This window comes from Canis aureus, chromosome 8 (genome assembly GCF_053574225.1).
Source record: "Canis aureus isolate CA01 chromosome 8, VMU_Caureus_v.1.0, whole genome shotgun sequence".
Classification (NCBI taxonomy): Eukaryota; Metazoa; Chordata; class Mammalia; order Carnivora; family Canidae; genus Canis; species Canis aureus.
Window position 1 is genome coordinate 7,648,827 of NC_135618.1, and position 24,400 is coordinate 7,673,226.

The 24,400-nt window shown below is 40.8% G+C and overlaps 1 long non-coding RNA gene across 3 annotated transcripts in view; it reads right to left on the minus strand.

The window, feature by feature from the left end:
- LOC144318295 (uncharacterized) overlaps positions 1–24,400 on the minus strand; it is a 65,304-nt gene that overhangs the window by 38,127 nt on the left and 2,777 nt on the right. The window lies entirely within an intron of this gene.

A 24,400-nucleotide genomic window follows, 5' to 3' on the forward strand; every position in this document is an offset into this window, starting at 1 on the left:
GTAAAAAATAAAAAAAGAGAGAGAGTGAGAGAGAGAGAAAGTCCCTTGGTCATTCATGTGTCTTAGAAACCATTGCCTTCTTTCAACATTCAAAACAGGTTCTGATTCAAATGGAAAGCATGGCCTCTTGGAGCTCAGCAGCCCGTTGACTCAGTCACAGACGTACCATAGTCACCTTGTACCGACTTTGAGCCTCCCTGATGCCCACATATTGTGTATCCCCCAGAATTCTGTGGGGCCTGGAAGACTCGGTGCAAATGGGGTGGCAAACAGCAGTGAACACACACAGTGCCCATACCTCCTCTACTCACACACCTACACCATTATCCCATGAAGCTTATAAAATATAAGATAAAACTATGAAGACTTTCAAAGCAGTGACAGTAGACAGACCACTTCTACGCCTGGGGCCCTGTGCAAGTGCACACGTCAGACACCGTGAGGCTCGCCCTGAACCATCATGCCTGGCAAGTGGGGTAACAGCAGCTACCAGCCTGCCCACTGGGCTACCACCCACTTCACCCTGAGGTCTGCTTGGACTCCTCATGACTAGGAAGTGTCCCTGTATGTGGATTACTCCGGTGTCTTTTCTTAGCATTCGTGGTGAATGAGAGAAGATGGTGTTTTGAATAAAGGTTTTATGCTTTTCCTATGTCGGTGCATTTCAGAGAGGCCTTCATAACCCCATTTAGTGAAAGGGCAGGGAAAAAAATCCCTGAATATTCTACTGGGTCCTATACCTGAAAATCGAGAGATTTTACATGGCAGAGAATAGCCAGTAGGGACCCTCCAGTAGAAAAGATGAGAACATTGTTGGAAACATCCTCAGAAAGAAGCCTGGACTGTGACCCTCCTCATTCCCAAAACCTCAGCCCTGCCCTCCTACTGTTTCAATTCAGATGTGATAGCACGTGAGTCATGGAATCATAACAATTTTGAATTGGAAGGGACCTTGGAGATCATCAAGCCTAACTCATTTTGCAGATGAGATTAGATAACTTTCCTGAAGTCACAGCACTACTTAGTAGTGGCACCAGGCAAGGACCTTAATTTTTACTTTTATTCCCACCACTGGCTAAAGCACTCTTTCTCCTACAGGTTAACATAATAGATATCCTGTATGAGTCTAGTTACACCATGTTCCTGAAATGACAGAATTACAAAAATGGAAAATGGATTAGTGATTGTCAGGGGTTAAAGATAAAGGAGGGTGGAGGAGTTGGGTGTATGGGACCCTTGTCATGGATCTGTGTCTTGACTTTATCAATATCAACATCCTGAAAAAAAAAAAATCAACATCCTGGTTACGATAGTACGCTACCGTTTTCAAAGATGCTCATTAGGAGAAAGTGGGTAAAGGACGCAAAGGGTCCTTCCATTATTTCTTACCACTACACAGGAGTCCACAATTAATTCAAAATAAAAGATTTAATTCAGAAAAATCAATAAAGGACACATTTAAACTTTAACTTAAGTCACTTCAGATAAATAATAAAGGTAGCCAAATACGAAACTGATAATAATCGAGATATTGAAATGAGCCCTGTTCTCTTCCATGAGCAATTTGAGGCTGTGCCTGGGCCCTCATATAGCACACTGTTGCTGATTTTTCAATATTATTAGACCTTACTCTTCAAAGTGATTCCTGTTATAGGCTATTTGACAACACTCTTCCAAAAATCCAAGAAGTCATAGTCCTAGAATACATGCCACGGGCCAACTGGTCACCAAGAATGTTTACGTCATTTGGAATCCAGAGAGATTATGAACATCAGGCAGCAGCTCTAAACAACCTTGTGCCGTCTCTCCAGGTTGTCTTAGTGCAGAAGAGAAACTCTTAAAAAACTGGCCATCGAATACAAAAGCAGCCAACAAAGATTATTAGAGCTACCTGGAGCTGTTAGAGCTCAGCCTAAAATACTAGAATGTTCCACATGATAGGAATCGTCAAATGATGGTGACACATCCACGAGTAAACAGCGGTCTCCCCTCAGCCTCCTGTACCACCATCAGAGAGAAATTATTCACTCCTTGATCAGATGTATTCTCCACAACAGATGTTTTGGAATATAACTTTAAGGAAAGAGGGAAAGAGAAAAAGAATAAAGACATTAAAATTCACAGGAAGAGTAATGAATTGGCTTCAAAGGTAGTTCTAAACAGGGTAGCTCTTTGTTCTACGGGATTCCCAGTGGGACAGCGCTGATCCCATTTGGAAGTAAAGCTAACGCATGTTCACTGAGAACTAAAATATATTCAAGGGTTGGATGTGAGTTGCCTCTTCACAGACACAATCGCCCTGTGAACAATCGTGAAACAGAAGTTACGTACGTTATTAGAATCATTAGGAGTATGGATACGTGAACAAAATACATCAGTGCTCCACGTTGCGCATTTGTCCCGATTTTGACTTAATTTCAGCATCTGGAACAAGATGAAGGTAGTTTGGCAAATCCGGACTTCCTAACCAGGTAAGGGGAAAAGGATTTCCCTCCCAGAGGAAAAAGAAAATTGTTGTTTTACTTGCTTATCTGTTCATTCTTTAAACACACACACACACACACACACACACACACCCCACAACTATTCTGCATTAGCACCATAGTAGCTGGGTCCTGGGTATACAGCTTTGAAGAATAATTATAGCAGCAAAAGTCTGTCTAATTTATATAGGTACCGGCCACTATCACAACAAATTAAGTCGGGTTGTTTTTCTACACAATCACTCCTGTGATGTGGCTGAGAAAACAGAACTCCACAGCTCACAGGCAGTGGGGCTGGGATGGGAACACAGTAACCCTAGCCCCACCGGCAAATTTTTTTTATGACTACTACAGGGTACCTTATACGGGGATTACTTGATATAGCCCCAACTTCTGGGAGCTTCTCCGTTTATTTGGGGAGACAGATATTAAGCAAATAATGTTAATGAATACCCAGGACTGGAAGTACAGGCTGCAGAGAGAGTGAACAAGGGTGAGCGACCTCTCCCTGAATGCTGTGGCCCCCTCTCCTCCACAAGGCCGCTTGCTTTCAAGTTTCTTCTCATTGATTGAAGCAGGCACAGAGCAGACGCTTGCCCTGCGCTAGATCCGGCTATCTTCAGCCCTGATGCTTCTGGAAACTTCTCCATAAGAAAAATCATCTCTGATCCATGGTAAAGAGCAAAGCTGTAAAACATGTCTGGCCATCGGGTGTCGATTTCCTCGCTGCTTCTTGTGGGCATTCAAAAAAGTGCTTGCTGTTAGTATTTTACGCTTCTTGCTGCTGCTATTTCCACTAAAAATCATTTTATTAATGCGAGGATTCAAAAGGACAACGTGAAAGGAAAATTAAATAATTTTTTTGTGCTACAAAAAAAAAAAAAAAAAAAGATCCATGTGGGAACTGATGGTTAGAGCTCAATCTTCTTCGCTCATTTGGAGCCCACAAGCCTAATTAACACTGGCTCGCAATCAAGGCTATTATTCTTGTGGCTACTTCCTCTGCGGACCCGCCACCATAGCACTTCTGACCTTACTTCTTATTTTCAAGTTCACACAATAGATCTATTCTAAAATGTCTCTTTTTTTCCCTTATGAGAATGAAACTAGTGGTATTAGCCATCTCCCCCACTGCTTTTCTTTACGGATTCCTTTTTTCTTATTCCTAGGGTTCTCTGTGGAATGAAAGCACTTTTTCTATTTTGCAAAGGCCTCCTTTCACACTGGAAAAATTGGAGTTTGGTACTAAGTAAAGTGGAGGCCCTCTGACAGTAAAATGATTAGAAAGCACTTTGTTCAGAATTCTAATCCCTGCCCCACTGTGAGCAGAGGATTTCTCCCCTGAACATGGTCAAGGGCCCCTGCAGGGACATGGAAGGACACAGGCCTCAGAGTTAGGTGGATTTCATTTTTAATTCCAACTCCGTTGCTCTAGCTGTGTGACCTTGGGCAAGTTAGCCATACCCCCAAAGCCTCAGTGTCCTCATCTGTAAAATAGGGATAATGTCTGTTTTGCAGAGTTGTTGTCAAGGTTAGGGTAAGACTGGGCAGCCCGGGTGGCTCAGTGGTTTAGCACCGCCTTCAGCCCAGGGCCTGATCCTGGGGTCCCGGGATCGAGTCCCACATTGGGCTCCTGGCATGGAGCCACTTCTCCCTCTGCCTGTGTCTCTACCTCTCTCTCTCTGTGTGTGTATCTCATGAATTAATAGCTAAAATCTTAAAAAAAAAAAAAAAAGAAAAAGATTAGGGTAAGTACTGAACCTTGTCTGAAGCAAAGCAAGTCTTTTTGTTTCTGTCTCTATCTCTCTGTCTCTGTCTCTCTCTGTCTCTCTGCTCACCATCCCCGTTCTCCTTCCTTGCATTCCTTCCTCTCTTGCTTCCTTTTCTGATTCACTTTTCTTTTTCCCCACTTAGACAACTATCCCTGTTTTTCCTTTTTCCACTCAGAGTGTTTTAAACTGTTTCCCATTTCCCCTCCTTAGTTTCAGATACCATTTTTATTGCATTTGCAATCCAGATGCTGACACAGCACCGCTCCCCTCCCTCCATTTCCCCATTTATATCAAATACTGTGCAGAAAATTCATCCCGCTCAGTGTCAAATGCCAGATCCACTTTAGATATGCATTATTTTTGTTCAAGGTAGGTTTTATTCCCACTGTCTTTCCCATAACCCTCACAACACACGCACACGCGCACACTTTCCCCATCATTGCCTGACCAGTAAATCAAGAAACCGTCCACTCTTTATACCCTTTAGAGATGGGTGGAGATATTAGATGGTGAAAGCTGGATCAGTTCAGAGTGAATTAGTGCCCAAAAGCTAGGAAGCATGGAAGCTTATCTGATCAGATTTCTTCTTTTTTTTTTCCTCCTGAAACTTATCCCAGCTTTTGAATTTGTAAAAGTGAATGAATAATTTGGTGAGAAACAGATTTCTCAAAAGATTTGCATAGTCTCTAGCTTCTCCTTAGGGCTGAATTTTCAACTAGGAACACTCTTTCCTTCTGGCAGTTGGAGAAATCAGGTCCTGAGAAATAGAATGGACTCACGGCTGAAGGACACACACGTGCTCTTAGAAATGTTGAGTCTGTAGTCAGCGCTGTCTGAGTTCAATTTAAGCCTATACATTGTTCACTGTTCCCTCTGGTGTTAACTTCCAGTGGGTGGAAGATCTAACATGTAATCTATGACCAAAACTGTTGAAGAAACCCATCTGCAGAAATAGCCGCACTCTAACCCCAAAGAAGTAGCTCTTTGGGGACACCAATAGTGAAATGCTTTGGGATATATTAATTGTGTTCCTGTGTCTGTCTACACCTGCTGCAGTCTCTTTGAAGGAAGTTTGTGTGTGTCTTACCAATATTCCTGACCTTTGACCCCCTAGGGTAGTGCACATGGCATGCACTACGGTAAAGACTTTTTGAGGCATGTGGAACTGAACAGTTCTGAACTAGGCCACGCTTAATGAGGGAAGCACAAGATTAATAGATGAAAGTTTAAGCTACAACAACAAACCAGTTATCACATTCCACTACGTAGCCCCAGTCAGATTCAACACAGATCCAGGTTCCGTTTAAAGGCAGAGATAGTGGCCCAAGACTGCCTTTCTCCCAGGCTTTTGTCCTTTTTGTCCTTTGAAATGGCGCAAAACATGTTCCATTTATGGGTTTGTTGTTTCACTAGATTGAGCATTCCATGAGGTATCACCAGACTGAGTTGAGACAGTCAATCTATGTCCAACCAGAGAGATCCTGGGAAGCAGTCATGTTGCACTCAGACAGCTTTGTCCTGACAGGAGGCCGTTAGCAGTGAGCTCCATCACTCCCAGGAAGATTTGCCTCTCTAAGACCACAGCGCAGTTAATTCACTGAAGCATCGTTTCCCCTAGAACCTTGGAGTGGGAATCAGGAATTCTTATTCCCATTTCTGCTTCTTCACACTTGGCTTTGGGACCTCGGACAGGTCACTATGCCTCCCCAGCTAGACTTATCCAATGGCACCTTGAATGTGTGTTTTTATGTGGATTGTCTTTGTCTCATTCTTTCCTTAATAAAGTTCTTTATGGTAGGTCTTGCTACAGATTCTTTTTTTTTAATAAATTTATTTTTTATTGGTGTTCAGATTCTTTCAACAGCAAACATTTACTGAGCATCAACTTTGTGCCTTGCACCCTACTAGGTGCTGGAGATCACCAAATGTATGGCTCAGAGAAGTTCCATAGTGAAATTTCTTCTAATGAGGGCATTCTAAGTGATTTTGATTTAACCCTCCCACCTCAGACAACAAAAAGGAAGGATGAAATATAAAAAGCATCTTCTTAAAAGCACCTAAGAGCTAACAAGCCCCCAGGAATACCTTGGCCATAGTATAGGAGTTAGTCAGGATCCAGAGAGGGAAGCCCAGAACTCAAAACTGCTTTTGCCCCAAGCACACTTGCCTGTTTGGAATAAACAGCTGCAAAATCAAGTTGTGGTCTGGTTGCCTTGAAAGAAATGAGGGGACAAAATAAAACCTTAGGACCTGCTTCATCTGGGGACTCCAACAACCTTTCCACACTAAGGTGGGACCCTAAAGGGCTGGTCTCAAGAGCGATCCAGAAATAAGCCAGCCTTGCTGCACTTGCAGCTAGGTTTATGGCAACTAGGTCCAGGGAACCTCAAAGCTTGAATCTGATGAATGTTCTCCAAGATTAGTATTGCCTCAAGCCCCCAGCAGAGGCCAATAAAAATCCTCTTTGGAGAAAAGCATCATTTTTGATGTCTCCAATTTTTGAAAATACAATGTCAAGTACAAAAACATAAACAAACAAAGCAATTGATCTGACCGGAAGATAAGAGTGTAGGATAAGAGAGGAGAGAAGGTCTGTTGAACAACCAAGATGGCACTAAAATGGAATAAACACTCACTTAAGAAATGTGGTTTTATCCTACAGACTACTATTTCTCAAAGGAGTCCATACCCTTGGGGTGGAAGAACTGAGGGCACACACTTAAGATGCAAAATTTCTTTCAGAAAAGCCTTACGTTTCCATTTGGATGAGAATCTAAACAAAACAAAAGCAAACACACAAGAGCAGACACACCAAAATGAATACAGAGATATTCTGGATCCCTGTGATTGCCACCATAGTTCTTGCCCATGGTCACACTGTCACCTTAGATCCAACGTGGGAGTTGAATACTCAGTAGAGTCCACTTTGCAAATAAATGATCACCCTGGCTATAAAGCACTCAAGGGAGTGGGAAAGCCCGTGGTATATCAGAGATCACACGCCCCATTTATTTTTTTTATTTTTATTTAATGCAATTGAGCGTGCCAGTACAAGTCACACTCTTTTTAACAAACTTTTGTTTTGTTTCTTTTTTTTTTTTTTATTTGTTTTGTTTCTGGTTTTTGCAATTTATACCTTTATTTGACAGTCAGCGGTTAGGTCTCATCCACATTAACTGTCTATAGATTTTGGAAAGTGGTGACAGGTACTTTGGTAACCAACCAATGTACAGAGCCTGTTTGGTAAACCTTCACCCTCCTTATGTTTTTCTGAACAATTGCACACCGATGTGGTATGGAACATTCCTTATTCCTTTGGTCCAGATAGCTTTGGTGAGCCTGGTGTCAATGTGTACATCCAGGGTTCCCATCTTACTCTATGGGAAATTTCTGGTTCTCTTTGAGGGCCCAAGGGACACTCTTCTTGAAACCTGCTCCACAGATGCACTAGCGAATGTTGGTGGTGTATTCTCTGGTCACTACCTCGTTGGTGGAAGCACAGTTCTTCTTCTTCTGCCACCATTCTGCTAGGCCCGGATCACTGGTTGATTATAAAATGGCATAATTCAAGAACAGCCAGATGGAAGAGATGCACTGAGCAACGTATGGAAAGTGCATGCAGCTTCCATGCCCTCTAGGGCGCCACTCTCCCAGCACCTTTAAATGCTCACCAACCTAGAAGCCCCAATTACATGCATCATTTAAGAAAGTATTCAAGTCTGATTGTAAAAAAAAATAATAATTCTGTGCAGGCCAAACAAAACACTGTACCACCAGTTTGCAACCCCGATCTAAAGTGACAACTGTCAACTTCTACTGTGTTAGTGAGTTGATTTGCTAGTATGGGGTTTCGTCCACAGCCTAATGGCAAAATGACAATTGTCCTACACTGAATTCATTGTATTTATGTTGAATTATTTTATTGGTTATTATGGAAAAAGGTTTCTTTCTTGTTGATAATTGAAATAAAACATGTCCTAGATTATGACTTTTGTTTTAGTTAGACAGTAAATTGAGGCTCTAATGTGAGATCATAAAAACAACATTGCACAAGGGAGTGACGTGCCCTTTGGTGTTTCTGGTTTATAACAAATGAACTGAGACAGATTTGTTAAATAAAATATTTTGTTTATGCCAAATAAAGGCCATACTACATCATGGAGCACTGTACAAAGGTACTTTTGTTTAGATTGAACAGACTTCTAAATTTAAGACAAAATGGAAAAAATGATAGAAACTTTGATTTATGGTCAAGTCATTTCAAAATGGTCTGAATGAGTCATTTCCAGTATTTACTGACAACCTTGCACTGGTTCTGTGTTGTGGTTGTGAATATTTTCAACAACTATAAGAAACCAAAAAAACCTTCAAATATTATTTTCCCATTCACAAGCCCAATAATAATTAGATTAGGTAATCATTTAGTACAAATTTAAATATGTGATAATGATCACCTTATCTTTAAGTTACTAATTAGCCTCAGAGGGATCAAGGGACTGTTCATTAAAATTGGCATTTGATGATTATTGCACAGAATTAGAATAAATAGGTGGTCGGAATATCCTAAAACAGTAAACAATACTGCGATGTTACTTAACACCATCGTGGACAGCATCCTTGAATAAATAATATGGTCCTCTTTAGTATACTTAAATTTAAGATACAGAAACAGATTAAAGAAAGAACATAGAAATGTAGAAAGATTTTGCTTTGTATTTCCACTATTAATCTTTCACATTAAATTAATGTTGTTAATTAGAATTGTATTGGCTTTATAGTTTTGTTTATATTCAATTGTATATTTATTTTTGGATTTAGATTTGTACATTATCTATGAGAAAAAGGAGTTGTTATACCTAGCCTTATTTATCTATAGGTTCTGTTAATAATATAATAAATAATTTAAGTCAACACTGGGAGTCTGAAAGAATTTTTTTCCTTTGGAAGAAAAACACTATCATAGGCCCTGTGTCGCTACTAAAAGATTTAAAAGGGGGAGTAGGTGATCAGATTTTCATTTTAAATTTACCCTGAGACAGTATGTGAAGGTTAGAATGAAAAGGGGCAAGACCTGAGGCAGGAGTTCAGTTAGCCGGCAGTATTCCAGTGGAGAGGTAATGAGGATTTTAACAAAAGATACTGCTTTAAGATGGAGAGGAACTGTGACATGCCAGCTGGGTCCCTTGTGGCTTCCTTCCTGTTCTTTACAATGGTTTAGGATATATCTTATAAAGGCATATGGCAAAGGTTTAGGAACAGCCTTCCCTGGGGAAAAGGATAACTTACAAGCTGGATCAAGAAGTCAAGAAAGGGTGAAGGTGTCTGGATCTTAACATTATTCCACAGAAGGGCATGCTGGGGTTTATGCTCAGCTGGACATGCGTTTTGGGTCTATGCTCCAAGTGGCAAGATGCCCCCTACTCAGCCACGGGTCTCTGGCTTAACAAGACAAGCTTGAGAAAGTAGCCTTGCTTTGCAGGCTGCCCAGTACAAGACTGTCTGAATTTGAGGTGCCACCAGTTTGGGAACTGACCAGTAACCCCAGGTCTTCAAAACCTACAAAGCTCAGGCCCATGACATAATGATGCAGTTGACCTTGCCAGAAGAAGAAAACCTCTTGATCCATGGGGAGTGGGGCTTGGGTGCAGCCTCTCCTTCCGAAAGAAGAATCTCTAGTTCCAGCCAGCATGTTGTCCAAACAATGAAGGTGAGCTTCCAGGGTCATTTCTTGACAACTCTGATCATTACAACCACAGTATAAAAGTCATTTTAGAGATCCAGATTAATCAGACTTGGTGATTACCTGGATTTGGAGGAGTGTATGCAACAGGGAAAGAGGAGCCGAGAATGATTGTGAGGGTTATACCCTGGCTAATGATTTCATTACCTGCGATGGAGGATACAAGGAGACGAGAAGGCTTGATGGGGAGGAGGGAGATGATGCACCCTGAGAGGAGAGTCTCAGTATGAGGTATCTATGACACGCTCATTTGAAAGAAGCAGAGGCTAAGGAAATACTGATTTAAAAGTGAGATGTGCTGGTTACACTGGAAGGTTGGTAGGTGAATGACGATGACATCGTCCTGTGTGGGCCAGGAAGAAAAGGGAAGGGAGTTTTAACATTTAAAGAACAGTTCATTACAGTATATCATTTATTGAGTGAGGATGAGGCTAGGGGCAGGAAAAGAGCAAAAAAAACATATTTTAGAAGCCCAAAAGCTATCAACAGAATGAACAATTCAGACAATGTGAGAATTTTTAGCCAAGTTAGCGAAAGCACATTTTGCAGTTTTTGAGAAGTGGCTGAGTTTAGAAAGCAGATGACTTTTTTTTCAAGCAGTTTGCTGATGAAGAGGAGAAGGGGGGGACAGGCCGGCTCCAGAGGGAAACCACAGGAGAGCGCAGCATTACTTACACAATTCCACTATAAAATCGCAGTAAGGAAAGTCTTCTGAGGCTTCGCGTTGACCTTCTGTGAGATGTAGGACACAAGCTGGGTCATGTGTCCCACTCCAGCTTTTGTTTTTATTTTTTTGTGAAAATTATCTTAAGGCAGTGAGTGACCAGAAGAGATTTTACCTTAAGCAGAAAGTGGATCTGAAAAAATAGCTTCTCATCTCAATATCCTTCCGTCGCTCACCCTGCCTTCACTTTCAGCCCCTCTGAATCAGACCTGCCTGCAATTTCTAAGACCACGTAAACTATCAAAAGTAGAACTCCAGCCACATAACTCACCTGCTCGTGCCTTTCACGCTCTGGTCCTTGCCCAAACTCAAATATCCATTTAGCACATATTCATTGCAGAGTTCTTTGTGGAGTCGCGTGTGGGAAACAGAGGCAAATGTGCAATCAGAACACAGTGTGGTACCTTCTGTCACAGGGAAAGACCTGATAAACCAAGTCAAGAGAGCTCCCCGGGGTGGTGATGGCTGAGCTGAGTCCTAAGGGAATGTTGGGAGTTGACTGCATCTCCCATAAATGCTCCACTTGGCTCTGGCTTTTCTGTTTCAACTCCCATGTCTTCGTCTACACTGTTCCTTCCAGCCGAAACACCCATCTCCACGCCCAACAGCCTGTAGAATGCCTATTTATCTTCGAGATTTTACACACATGTCATCTCTTCCTTGAAGCCTTCTCTCGTGCTCCTCGGGTGGGTGAGACGCCCCAATTTTGTGGTTCCAGAGGACACAACACCTGCTTCTGGAGAAACACTTGTCTTCACATCTGTGCATGTACTCTTCTGGGGCAAGATTATGTCTCTCATCTCTCACACCTCTCTCCAGCATAGTGCCTGGCACACAGTAAGCACTAAATAAGTGCTTCTTAAAATGACTAAATGAATAAATCCTCCTTAACACGTTAGGTACCTAATTCTAGAATTTTTTTTAGAATTTGACGAATGGGGAGGTGGGGAATCCCTGGGTGGCTCAATGGTTTAGCGCCTGCCTTCGGCCCAGGGTGTGATCCTGGGGTCCCGGAATCAAGTCCCACGTCGGGCTCCCTGCACGGAGCCTGCTTCTCCCTCTGCCTGTGTCTCTGCCTCTCTCTGTGTGTCTCTCGTGAATAAATAAATAAAATCTTAAAAAAAAAAAAAGAATTTGAGGAAGGTGGTGCCGTGACCCTTGAAAAACTCATTCAATCTCTCTAATCTTTTCCAGCTTTCTGTTGGGCTATTGATAACTAAGGTCCTTTATCACGATAAAAATCTCGTAATTCTATTTGACTCTCTGTGTCTATGAACACCCACAAGACTGAACCGCTCAAACATGTCTGGTAGTAGCAGAGTCTGAGAGGTTGATTCATTTAACACTCAGCCAATATTTATCAAATATTGACTGTGTATAAGGATCTGTACTGAGCATTAAGTAACAACCATGTAGATAAAGGCCTTGCCTTCATGGAGTTATGATCAAAAGAGTGACACATAGCAAAGAAATAAGATTGTATGTAGATATAATCTAAGATAAGAGCCATGGAAGAGAAAAAAAAAAAAAAAAACATGGCACAGAAAAAGAGATTAACAGGGGAGGCTTATTTTAAATTATGGGGTCAGAATAGACCTATCTGGTAAAATGATATTTAAAGCTACGATCTAGTAAGTGTATAGAAGGACAGTATACACTTATAGAAGTGTATAAAGACAGAGGAAAACCATCTCCTGCTAAGGGAAGGCATTTGAGAAGAACTTCTGACAAGACAGTTGGTGTATCCAGAGCCTGGTTAGTCCCTTAAGACGGGGTTGGAGAGAGAGGCAGAGACCAGGTCACACTAAAGATTGTAGAATTATTTCTACAAATAATGGGAAATCTTTGAAGGAGTTTGAGTGAGAAAGTTATAGAATCATTTTCATTTTAAAAGATCACTTATCTGTGGTGTAGGAAATGGAATAGATGGGGCAAGAGGGAATATGAGGGCCCAATGAGAAGACATAATGGTTAGAAATTTGGGGTTGGTTGCTTGTGTTAGAATATCCCAGAGTCAATGGCTCATAAAAAGCTGGGAGCTGATGCTCCTCACGTTAGAATAAGCTTGGAAGAGCAGCTCTGGGTGGGGGCAGGGGCGTCTGTATGTCAGGGCTGAGGCTTCTTTCTCATGGGGGTGGCCGCAAGGCGGCCTCTAAAGCATCTGCCAGCACATCCACATCTCAGGCAGGAAGAAAAAGGAAGCACTAAGGCAAAAAGGGAACATGTCAGCATCTTTCCCCCACCCCTTTCAAAAAGTCTTTCCCAGAATTCTACACAGCAACTTCTACCTACATCTCACTACTCAGGACCATGTCACACGGCCAACCTACGTGCAGGAGCGCCTGAGAAATGTTGATCTTCTTCTTCCTTTTTTTTTTTTTTTTTTTTTTTTTTTTAGCTCTATTACCAGTCCAGGCAAAATTAGGCTTAGAAAGAAAGAAGAAACTAAATGGATATTCCACAGGCAAAAAGCTGCCCCGTCACCCCTTCCCATCTCTGGAAGGGAGGGTGGGCATGGTTTCCCGTGTGAGGGAGGGGTGTGCCGTGTTGGGCAGAAGCATGCTGTTGTCTGTGAGTTTAATGATGGGAAGAGGCAAGAGTCTGAATGTAAAAGGGCCCAAAAGGTTGGCTCACTCTCAACCCACCCACCTCTCCTAACATGCTTTCCTGAACTGGAGTCCTAGATTCCTTTGCAGTGACGATGCGGGCATATTACCTAGTTTACATCCGTCCTACAAAGATTCCCACATTTTGGATTCGGAAGTGAGCAACGTGCAGTGACATACTGAGACTCATGGCGATTTCAGCTTTTCTGACGAGCAGTTGACAAAGATGAGATATCTGTTCTCCTGGTCTACCTAAGTTCTCGGGTCCCATTCTTTTTTTTTTTTTTAAGATTTTATTTATTTATTCATGAGAGAGACAGAGAGAGAGGCAGAGACACAGGCAGAGGGAGAAGCAGGCTCCACTCAGGGAGCCCAAAGTGGGACTCGATCCCGGGTCCCAGGATCACACCCTGGGCCAAAGGCAGGTGCTAAACCGCTGAGCCACCCAGGGATCCCCTGGGGTCCCATTCTTAAGTTTAATAGATACTGAAGAGTCCAGGGGTGTGTTTGGGTATTTGTCCTGAGTGTGCTGCCCCAGGCTGTGTCGTTCACCACTGTGTAGTATCCAAAGCTAATCCTCTGGCTCTCTTACAGATTTTTTTTTTTCTTAGTTAACCAGGTTTCTTTAATAAATACTCTCCTGCTACAAGTAGCTAGAGTGGATTCAGTTGTCTACAACTAAGGACTCTGTCCAGTATAGGACATAGGACCTATGGGACAGGATATAGACAGTTTCTTGTATTGCTCTGACTATAACATGTTTGTAGAATATGATTACTAATATAGTCCATTTTTAAAAGTTGACCATGTGCCAACTTCCTACTTGACCCTCCTTTTGGACATCAAAACGTACCCCAGACACAATATGTCCAAATAGGAAATTCCCAATATTTGCCGTTCAACCTTGTTTTTAGGACTTTGGGTTATGCAATCCAGAAATTTAGTAAAAATTAGTGTTTTTTTAAAAAGATTTTATTTATTTATTCATTTGAAAGAGAGAGAGCAAGCGGGGGAAAGAGAGGGATAAGCATACTCTGTGCCAAGCACAGAGCCTACCACGGGGCCCATTCCCACGACCCCAGCCAAAATCAAGAGTTGGTCGCCCAACCAACTGAGCCACCCAGGTGACCCTGGAAATTCAGTAGGTTTTGTAGATATTCCCCTCAATGCACACGTTCATTCCATAACCAAGTTCTATGCTACCTCCTAAATGTCTCTGATTTCATCCACTTCTTTCTTTTTCCACCATCACTATCCTAGTCAAAGCTACTATGATCTCTCTCCTGAGCTACTAAATTAGTCTTTTGACTAATATAACTGCATATCCTTTGGGTCCATTCTAATCTTGTTTTTAGAATTTTGTTACAAATTTCAACATGAAATATTGTGGATTAAGACAAACTCACGAACTCATCCAAAAGTTCTTGCACAGTCTGGTGCTTGCCCATCTTTCTCGGCATATCTGTCATCTTGTCCTTTGTTCTCTGTCCTGGTCACTTGCCACACTCCCCAGCCACGGCCCATGCCAATTTTCTCTTCTAGAATGCTTGTCTTTCCTCTCCTTCCCTAGGGAACTCTTACACATTCTTCAACTCTCAGCCTAAGCACAACTTTCTACCTGACTAGGATCATGAAACTATCCTTTCTAGCATTTATCACAGGGGCAACTTTTAATTTATTTGTTCTCATTTGATTAATGTGTATCTAAATCCACTAGACTCTAAGTTCTCTGTAAAGAGGAACAATGCCTGATTCGGTTCCCCATCTACTGCATGTTGTTTTAATTTCTATTTCTTTGTTTACTGAAACTGAACAAGCATTGGGCCTTTTGAATAGTGAATAAAAGAAGCAGGTAGTCACATATGTGATTGATCATTATCACGTCAAAACTGCAAAGTAGGCAGTATTCCCAAATTTCCTAAGCAGTAAGTGGCAGAGGCGGGATTTAAGTCCAGATCTGTCTGAAAGCAAAGCCTGAATTCTTTCCACTCCACCAGGCCGACTTCCTCTCTTAAACGCAGCAGTGTATGTGAGAGCATTTTGTAAAAACTGTTACCGGGCGTTGGGCTTTTTTTTCAATCATTATCATCTAGGTTGGAAGAACAAACAAAGGGCAGTCTGCCACCCATGACCAACATAAAATATGAAACGATGAAGAGAAATATCTACAGCCCCTGTTTGCACAGCACCATGCAGCCGGCATCCCTACATGTTGGTTTGGTTGGCAGTCTTGGGAATTTAGTATTTTGTTAGGTGTCTTGTGATAGCAGCCACTCAAAAACACAATTCATCTTGATTATTAGTGCCTCTTAAATATTTCTATAATAAATAAGGTGTCCTGATCTGAACCAGATAAAACAAAGACTTTCTGCAACTCTCAGAAACCATAAGTCCTCAAGGACATAAAAAGTTAGGGACAAAGAACTAAGGCGTAAGAAGAGGAGTAGAGACAGAACCAACTCATCATTTTCTTATCTCTGAGAAATATGCCCTTCACTACTTCTGACCAACTCCAGCCAATTACTTTGATTTGTAGCTGGGAGTTGTAGCCTCTAGGTAAAAACATGGTCTATCCCGTCTACTTAGCAGACGGGTGGGGGTGCATACTTCCTTAGGGTCTCAAGAGGACCCCAGTCCCGAGGGCAATAACAAAGACAGACTGAAATCTGGGGAACATTTCAAGAGGAGGAGGAGCAGGAGCTCTGAGGACTATCAATGTCATAGCTTATTGATGACCAGCTACTCCAGTTCCTCATCTCAAATAAGGACAGGAGGGAAACAAGATCAGGGAGGTTTCTCCAAGATATTCAACTTGACCAAGATAACTTGTAAGTGGTGATGAACAGTATGGACAATGCTCTGGTGTACTGCTTTATTTTTTTAAAAAAGCCATTTATATTTTGCTGTTGAGAATTTGAAAGAAAGGATAATGTAAGAAGTAGACAGACATCAATCAAATATCAGCAAATAATCATGCCACTCAGAAATAACCCCTTTTAATTTTTGATCAGACATACTTACTTTTAGTATTTTATATAAATATTTTCACACAGCTGTTAATTAACATCTACATATATAATTTTGTATTATTTTTATAAGATATTATAGTATTCCTATCTTACCATATCATTAAAATTTTTTCATAAACATTATTTTAATAACCAACAGAGTATTTCATTATAAAAATATACATATTTTACTTAACACTAGTCTGAATTGAAGCTCTTTTCCTTTTTTCTTTTATTATATAACACAATAATAAACATTTTGCTGCTAAATTTTTGCCTGTATATGTCATTATTTTCTTAGATGAGATTCTGGAGGATGGATTTTTGCATCAAAGGATATGAAGAGAAAGGTTTTCAATTCATATTTCCAAATTGCTTTCCACTGCCAGCATGATTTCATCTCATCATAGAGTCATTAGCTTTAAGTATTAGCAGTTTTTAAAATCTTCAATATTCAGAAAGTAATAATAGTCATTTAAATTTATATTTCTTTGATTACTAATGGAAGTCAATTAAAATATCTTATTTGTCATTTATATATCTTGTTTGTAAAATATGTTCATATACTCATTCTTCTATTGGGCAGGCTCTTTCTTAAATATTTATGTGAGTCCTTATATATTAAGGATGCATGCAACCTCAGGTCTATGAGTAGAATTTTTCCTGAAATCAATAGAGTTTTATAATCCAGCTGGCTCCAATCATTTAAGTTAACACTAATATTTTAGAAGATGGTCAAAGAAATCATGAAGATCGAAAAGACTAACAAGCAAGCTTAAATTTTTTATCTATAACCAGTGATCTTTATATAATCATGCCACCAATAAAGCAGGCATTTTTAGGAAGAGAGGCTAACTCCAAAGACTCTAACGATTTTAAGAAAGTGACACTATTTGCCTTCGAGGTAAGAAATCTACTTGACTTCCCATCTCGGTGGTGACCAATTATAGATTTTTAAAATGCAATCAAGTAAAATTAAGCAGATATTTAAATTAAGATGAAAAGACTAAAAAATAAATGAAAAGACTTAGAGAATGCCTTCTATGTTGCTATATCTTGCAGAAATGATGTGCTCCTAGGAAAGATAAAATAAATCATCAAGGAGTTGAGCAATTAAAAAATTACTATAAAAAATATTTTAATGTTTAAAAAATATTACAAATGTAGAGAAAGAAATAAAAATCCCATATTAATAATGACCTGGAAGGAATTGAGGTATTCTTCATTTCTATCCCTTCCTTTTTTTCATTTTTTTTTCAATAAGTATGTACTATTTATGACCAGATAAAACAATAAAGCTATCCAAAAAATGACCTATTGACAAGTTCAACAAATTTAACAAACTTAAAGTAAAAGGAAAATAATACCACTAGAGATGTAATAAGTATATAAAAGTGTTTATGAAGTGAAACAGCACCCCCATTAAGAAGGGAGGCATGTATTAAGTGATGAGATAAATTCTCTTGTTGCTGCTGAAGGACCAGCTAAGAGTTGGTGATTTGGAGTGACACAGACCTAGACCATCACTTTTCAGTTGAGTGCTCTTAGAAAAGTCTCTGAATCTCTGAGCTTCAGCTTCCTCATCTATAAAACAGGGACTAATAATATCCATTTGCAGGACAAGATATGTAACCCATTTAGTATAGGTGGGCACAAAGTAGGTACCTAGTAAGTGAATAAATATTATTTTTTATTATTAACATTGTAACACAAAAATGACCTTTTATTTCCACTCTTCAGATAAAGACACTGGTGCTCAGAGTTTAAGTAACTTGGCCAAGAGTTGGTAAGTGGTGGAGTGGAAGTGGATCAACGTAGGTGACTTCATAGATGTATTCAGAACCACTGAGGTATTCAATATATGGTATTTGAATAAATGAATAGATACTAAATGTAATGTGATCCTGAAAGCCAATGTTGCACTCAAAAGGAACTTGGAGTTTATTCTTGGAGAGTTTAAATTTCTAGCTAGGAAAAAGAACGTGACCGGATGGGCAGGGGGTGTCTACATAGCATTCTGGTCCTTTTTCCCCCAGTAAAAAATTCTACCTAAGAGGATCACATCAAGTCACAGAGTTCTACATAGGGTGTTAGATGAGCAAGATTTAGCTGTTGGATGCAATTTCTGGCAAGAGATGAAATATATATCACAAAAGCTGGGAAGAATATGTTTGGGAGAAGACTCAGTAACCTGAACAAGAGCATTTTAAACTGAGATGTGAGGGGCGCCGGGGTGGCTCAGTCGGTTGGGTGGCTGACTTCTGGCTCAGCTCAGGCTGGCTTCCATCTCTGCGCTCAGTGGGGAGTCGGCTTCTCCCTTTCCTGCCCCTCCTCCTGCTTGTGCTCTATTTCTCTCTCTGTCTCTCTCAAATAAACAAAATCTTTAAAAAATAAAAAATAAAAGCAAATAAGCTGAGATGTGGGCAAGAGAAACGAAAAGAAATAAAGCCACCAACCCCCGTTTCACAGAGGATATAGTAAGTGCGTCAAAGAAAGGCGCCATCATGAGGATACAGCTGACAACTCTCAAGGAAAGACTGTGAGGAAGTGAATCCGTCACAATCCATACAGCACCGGGTGTGTTGATAGGCTCCGGGGGAGGTGGTGAGGCTTCCAGGAATGCAACCAGAAGTCGAAAGGAGCCAGGGAAGCACATGGCACAGTAGAGGAACTGTAAGCAATTCAATATGGCTGAAAGGCAGCATGTACACAGAGAATCATGGGCAGGAGTCCAAAGACCTGGCAAGATCCAAGGTGGGAACATCTAGTATTCCACGCCAGGAAACTTAAGTTTTCTACTGAAGAAGAGGAGCCATAGTCAGATTTTAAGGAGGGCAATGATATGATCAAATTTGTGTCTTTTTTGGAGGCTAGAATGGAGAGACCACGACGATGGCATGCAGTGGCCAGGAGGCAGATGAAGTAACTGGGGAAAGAAACATGAGGTCCTAAACGCAAGAGCATGCAGAGAGACTGGAAGGAAGACGATTACTTTATGAACTGTTTAGGAAATAAAAGCCATAGACCTGGGTCGTGTGGGATGCAACAGAGTGAAGCCCTGCAAATGACTCATCAAGCTTGAAACATCTGCCCTTGCTTCTTTTCCTTCTCAACGTTTTAGTGAAAATGTCATTTCTTCAAAGAAGTCATTCCTGATACTTGATTAAAAATGAAGCCCTTCCCCACTTTCCATCACATCGCCCTACAAAGGTTTTTCATAATAGCAACCTCGATCGGAAAGTATTTTGCCTTCTCCTTTACTAGTTTTTGTCTGTCTCTCTCACTAGGTTATAAACTCAGAGAGGAGAAAGACTTTGTGTAGTTCATCAGCACAGGGCCAGGCATGTACTCGGTGCATAATAAATGCTAACTGAGTTCATGTTTCTAACCTGGGCAACTGAGAGACGCAGCACCAGTGACAGAGTTAAATACAGAAGAAATAACAGATTTTTGTGGAGATGGAAGAGGAAGATGAGGAATTCTGCTTTGAAAAATGTTAAGCAAAAAAAAAAAAAGAAAAATGTTAAGCTTTTAAGTGCATCAGTTTTAAGTTTTGGGAGAAATTGGCAATAGGGATATCCAGTGGCCCACTGATTAAATAAAATATTAAAATATTTTATATATATAAAAAATATATAAAAAATATATATAAAATCAGGGTACTGCTAAGGGCTGGGAATCGGGTTTTAAGAGTCACCTGTATTTGACAGCAGCACTTGAAGCCATTTATAGGACCAAGTGCTGTGCACAGTTGTACTGACCCAAGGGGGCCAGCAGGGAGGCTGAAATCCAGCCTGAGTTTGGCTCATCAAGCTTTGCATCCTGGGGGAGATCTGAGGTTCCTGGAGGAAAAAGTTTTATTCTTCACCCAAAGGTGCTATTTGCTGGGCAACCTGTGTGCCCAAGGAACTGTGACATCCACCAAAGTTACGGGGAGTTACTTTTTCAAATTCGCACAGAAGTGTAGCATAGACAAAGAGCATTCCAGAGTATGCACAAAGAACACCCAGAAAAGAGGGCAGAAGGCAACGAAGGACCTACCACCATTTTCATTCAGCTGAGCTACAATTTGATGCATGAGTGTCTTTAGCTCAGAAGTTGAGGATGGGTCCCTTGGTATGCGTGATTAAGTTCAAATTCTAGCTTCTTTGCTTACCAGCTGTTACCTCAGAAAAGTCACTTAACCTCTACAGGCCTCAGTTTTCTCATTTTTAAAGTGTGGGAAGTAATGATACTTATCCCATAGGATTCTAGGGAAGATTTGATGAAATAATATCCATAATGTATACAGCACTGGGCTTGGACAGACCAAGCCCTAGAGAAGGCTGATTGTCATTTAGGATGACTAATTTGACGCTGGCACACCACCATTCAGATTCCTCTTCAGGAAGAATGGAGCAGGGAGTGTTTCCAACAGAAAGCTCTTAAGGGTCAAATTCAACAGGAATAGCCTTGCTTGCGGAGAGCCGCCTTGTCCTCGATCACAGACCTTTCCTGGAGCATCAAGCTCCTATTAGTAACCCACATGGGACACAAAGCCCTCTCCCTCCCCCCAAGTCAGGACAGCTCTGAAGGCCTATCCCAGCTTTGGAACCGCCCCTTAGGATCAGCTCAGCCTCCACCGAGACTGTATACCAGTTCAACCGCTTTCTCTGCTAAACTGGGCACTTCTACAGTAAAAACGCTGCCTGATAAACACTGATACATTAATCACCATCTCAGGCTCTGCTTCTCGTGAACCAAACGTGAAAGAGTCGGTGCCAGGAGTGACTGGAGGGATCAAGTGCTGGGGCAGGGTTTTGGAGATGGATTACTTGCTGTTTGCTGGCAACAAGAACCCAATCACTGGGGGGAGGTAGGGCAATGAGAGACCTTGACACAGCACAATTGTTAAAACTTTCCCCAGCGATACACCGAGAAGGTACACCAGTGGAAGGTGATGCATTTGCTGGTTAAGCTTTTGAGACCTATGGAAAAAAAAAAAAAATAGTACCTTTATAGGTACAATGGGATTGGGTGGCTGTTGCTAAACCCAACAGACCTCTGGAAAAAAAAAAAAACCAAAAAGTTAAGAAGCCCTTAACCATCAATTAAAAGCCAAGTGTGAACGTCAGATGACTTTTTTGGAAATATGTAAAGATGCTTTTATCTCCTGCAGTGGGAGGGCAGAGAAAGCTGAAGTCCCAAGCTTGGGACTTCACTGAAAGGGTGGTAGAGCTCCAAAGAAAGGTAAATTCCAAACCAGGGGAGATCTGCTATGCCAAGCTTAGGAGCCTGATAAAGAATGTGACCCTGGGGCATCTCTGTGGCTCGGTGATTGAGCATCTGCCTTTGGCTCAAGTTGTGATCCCGGGGTCCTGGGATCCAGTCCCGCATCGGGCTTCCCTCAGGGAGCCTGCTTCTCCCTCTGTGTGTGTCTCTCCGTGTCTCTCATGAATAGGTAAATAAAATCTTTAAAAAAAGAAAAAAAGAATGTGACCCTGATACATGGAATAGAGACATCTGGGTTGACACACCTGAAAATATCGAATTCCAGATTCCCCTGAATACTCCAAATCTATAGAGGTAATCCAATCTACTAAGAATTAGCACCCCTCCTTTTTTTCAAATTTTTATTTAAATTCTAGTTAGTTAACATATAGTATAATACTGGTTTCAGGAATGGAAATTAGTGATTCATCACTTACATATAAAACCCAGTGCTCATGACAAGTGCCCTCCTTAATACCCACCTCTCATTTAGCCCATCCCCCACCCCCCTCCCTCCATCAACCCCTAGTTTGTTCTCTATTCCTAAGAGTCTTTTATGGTTGGTTTCCCTCTCTCCCATATGTTCATCTGTTTTGTTTCTTAAATTCCACATATGGATGAAATCATACAATATTCGTCTTTCTCTGACTTATCACACTTAGCATAACACACCCTAGCTCCATTCACACCATGGCAAATGGCAAGACTTCATTCTTTTTGATAGCTAGGTAATATTCCTGTCGATGGACATTTGGGCTCTTTCCATGTTTGGCTATTGTTGATAATGCTGCTATAAACATCAGGGTGCATGTACCCTTCCGACCTGTATTTCTGTATCCTTTGGGGTAAATACCTAATACTACAATTGTTGAGCCATAAGGTGGCTCTATTTTTAACTTTTTGAGGGGCCTCTACACTGTTCACCAGAGTGGCTGCACCAGTGTGCATCCCACCAACAGTGCAAGAGGGTTCCCCTTTCTCCACATCCTTGCCAGCATCTGTTGTTTCCTGTGTTATTGATTTTAGCCATTCTGACAGGTGTGAGGTATTATCTCATCATGGTTTCGATTTGTATTTCCCTGATGATGAGCAGTGTTGGGCATCTTTCCATATGCTTCTTACCTCTCTGGATGTCTTCTTTGGAAAATGTCTATTCATGTCTTCTGCCCATTTCTTAATGGGATTGTTTGGGTTTTGGGTTTGATGAGTTCTTTATAGATTTGGGATACTAACCCTTTATTAGATATGTCATTTGTAAATATCTACTTCCATTCCATAGGCTGCTTTTCAGTTTTGTTGATTGTTTCCTTCACCGTGCAGAAGCTTATTATCTTGATGGAGTCCGACTAGTTCATTTTTGCTTTTGTTTCCCTTGCTTCTGGTGACATGTCTAGTAAGAAGGTGCTATAGCTGAGGGCAGATAGGTTGCTACTGTGTTCTCCTCTAGGATTTTGATGGTTTCAGCCTCACATTTAGGTCTTTCATCCATTTTGGATTTTTTTTTTGTGTGTGTGTGTGTATGGTGTAAGAAAGTGGTCCAGTCTCATTCCTCGGCTTGGTGCTGTCCAGTTTCCCAGCTCCATTTATTTTTTTCCCATTTATTGAAGAGACTCTTTTTTCCATTGGATTTTCTTTCCTGCTTTGTCCAAGTTGGCCATATATTATGGGTCCATTTCTGGGTTTTCTATTCTGTTCCATTGATCTATGTGTTTGTTTTTGTGTCTGTACAATATTGCCTTGATGACTATATCTTTGTAATATATCTTGAAGTCCGGAATCATGATGCCTCCAACTTTGCTTTTCTTTTTTTAGGGTTTCTTTGTCTGTTCAGGGTCTTTGTGGTTCCATACAAATTTTAGAATTGTTTATTCTAGCTCTGTGAAAAATGCTAGTGGTATTTTGATAAAGATTGTACTAAATGTGTAGGTTGCTTTGGGTAGTATAGACATTTTAACAATGTTTGTTCTTCCGATCCATGAGCATGGAATGTTTTTCTATTATTTTGTGTCTTCTTCAATTTCTTTCATAAGTGTTCTATAGTTTTCAGAGTACAGATTTTTTACCTCTTTGGTTAAGCTTATTCCTAGGTATCTTATTTTTTTTTTTTGGCACAATTATAAATGGGATTGATATCTTGATTTCTTTTCCTGCTGCTTCATTATTGGTGTATAGAAATGTAACAGATTTCTGTACATTGATTTTATAACCTGCAACTTTATTGAATTCATGTATGAGTTCTGATCATTTTTGGTTGAGTATTTCAGGTTTTCCACGTAGAGTATCAGTTTTCTGCAAAGAGTTTGACTCCTTCCTTGCTGATATGGATAGCTTTTATTTCTTTTTGTTGTCTGATTGCTGAAGCTAGGACTTCCAGTACTATGTTAAATAGTAATGGTGAGAGTGGTCATCCCTATCTTGTTTCTGACTGTAGAGGAAAAGCTCTCAGCTTTTTCCTATTGAGGATGATATAAGCTGTGGGTCTTTCATACATGGCTTTTATGATGTTGAGGTATGTTCTCTTTATACTTACTTTGTTGAGGGATTTTTTTTTTCAAGAATAGATGCTGTATTTTGTAAAATGAATTAGCACCGTTCTTTTGTTTGAGGATGCTGCAGGGCCTTTCCCTGACAAGACAAAACATGATTCCCTGCATCTATGAACTGAATCTCCTCCCGCTCACTAGGCAAATAACCAGGTAAAAGTCACAATATATTCCAGATAGAGACACACTGGGACTGATGAAGAGGAAAACGAGTATTCTCCAAATGAGCTCCCAGCATGTGATGGTAAGAACTGGGAGAAAACACACAGGGCTG